We start from the raw sequence: 2,227 nt of genomic DNA on the forward strand, positions 1-2,227 counted from the left end.
TTTTGTTAATTAAATAAAAACACTAGTGATTGATACCTACAACTGAGTGAAGAAAATATGGATAATACAGAAAAACAAACAACCCTTTCTAAAAGACTATCCAATTGATATTTATTTCGTGGCTAGTGGTGTAATACTATTCAAGTATCTATAAAAATGTTTCTCAGTACAATATTGAATTAAATATTTGGTTCATTCATCATCAGGCAAGTTTCTTTAAATACTCCAAAGGTAATTATTCTTTTTTTCCATTAGAATGTGTTGATTACTGTTGCCCTTTTCCCCCTCATGTCTGGGCTGTCAGGTAAATGAGACTTTATGGATATAGCTTCTGACATCCTTAGTAGAGAAATCTTTGGCAAACTTCTCTATCCTTCGGCTCTTATAATCTTTCTGTCTCCTTTATTTCAATTATCCTTGAAATTTAGATGTGAGAGCTGTATTGTAGTTAAATCAATTGCAGTTAAATACAGATCAGTGTATTTTGATTGATTATGGGTTTGTGTAATAGTTGCTGCCAGTTGCAAAATAAAAAGTTTTCTCAACTGTACACAAAGAAAACTAGGAGACTAAAAATATATATAAAAATATCATTTAAGAGACCAAAGAGGTTGTATTTATGCACTTAGAAATACATTTTATATGCATACACAAATGCACATATAACAAAAATTAACTTTAAAAGGGGCCATAAATTTAAAAGAGAGCAAGTCAGCTTCACAAAGATGATCATGGCAGCTCGGACCAGTCAGAGGGCCTTGGCGAGGGAGGCATCACGGGGGTCTGTGCGCAACGTCAGATACTTTTCTCCCTGTGGTATGGTATACTGATGAACAGAACCCTTCCACCATGCGCCTCAGTTTTGCCAAAAGTGATCCGTGCAAGAACCTTCTTCAGAATCACTGCGCCATTAGTAAATAAACGAAAGGAGTATTCAGAGAGAAGAATTATAGGGTACTCAATGCAAGAAATGTATGATGTTGTATCAGGAATGGAGGATTATAAGCATTTCGTTCCTTGGTGTAAAAAATCAGGTATAATATCAAGGAGATCTGGATATTGTAAAACCCGATTAGAAATTGGGTTTCCACCTGTTTTGAAGCGATACACATCAATAGTAACCTTGGTAAAACCGCATTTGGTAAAGGCATCTTGTACTGATGGGAAACTTTTCAATCATTTGGAGACTATTTGGCGTTTTAGCCCAGGTCTTCTTGGCTATCCAAGAACTTGTACCTTGGATTTTTCAATTTCTTTTGAATTCCGCTCCCTTCTGCACTCTCAGCTCGCTACATTGTTCTTCGATGAAGTCGTGAGACAAATGGTAGCGGCCTTTGAAAGAAGAGCATGTAAACTCTATGGTCCAGAGACAAACATACCTCGGGAATTAACGCTTCATGAAATTCACCACACCTAAGAGGAAAATAAGAGCTGCCTCCACCTACTCTTGACTAGTTTGTTCACTTTTAGGAAGTCCTTTCGCCATCCATTGAGAAGTCAGAAAGCATTTGTTAAACCTGCCTTGATTCTAAGCCTGCTCCATTGAAAATGTGCACATTGACTATGGACCCATTTGTACATAGAATTATTTCTTCAATCAAGTGTAACTCTTAAGTAACATGCACATTTCCAGGCTCCTTCTGCCTCTGTAATAATGGATGTCATCACTGTTGCTAGGATACCACATTCCTCATTTGAGTACAAAGATGAACAAGCTTTTTAATTCTCATCTTACTTGAAAGGTTAGCTGAGATACAATGTGTGTTACATTTACCATATCATGTTTAAGTTATTAGGTTCAGAGTATTTGTAACATTGATATTGGGCATGCCATTTGGCTTACGGTATTTGAGTAATCATATATTTAACATAAAAACTTTGATTTAAAGTACTGCTAATGAAGTCTTAGCACTTTGGGTATTTTAAATTGTTCTTATGGGTAGCAGTAGATAATTCAGTGTTGTTGGGAAGTTGCTTCCCAGATATACTGAGTGGGGTTTTTTGTGTTGTTGTTTTGTTTTTGTTTTTCGTTTTTTGTTTTATTTGGTGAGTGGTCCAGAGCTCTGAGCTATTTTCTAGACATTTGAAACTTCACCCCAGGTGCTTTGCACTTTCAAATGCTGATTGTGTTGTCAGAATTTTGTCTGCTGCTGTAGGCCACAGATAAGTAGTTAATATGTCTCCAGCACTGCACAGGCCATTTTCTATTTATTGTGCATATTCGCTT

At 36.4% G+C, this 2,227-nt stretch overlaps 1 pseudogene; it reads left to right on the forward strand.

Annotated features, from left to right (window-relative positions):
* The first annotated feature begins 725 nt into the window (after nucleotides 1-725).
* On the forward strand, nucleotides 726-1,417 carry LOC114626490 (annotated as a pseudogene).
* Nucleotides 1,418-2,227: the final 810 nt, after the last annotated feature.

Source organism: Grammomys surdaster, unplaced genomic scaffold, assembly GCF_004785775.1.
Source record: "Grammomys surdaster isolate TR1022 unplaced genomic scaffold, NIH_TR_1.0 236, whole genome shotgun sequence".
NCBI classification, from domain to species: domain Eukaryota; kingdom Metazoa; phylum Chordata; class Mammalia; order Rodentia; family Muridae; genus Grammomys; species Grammomys surdaster.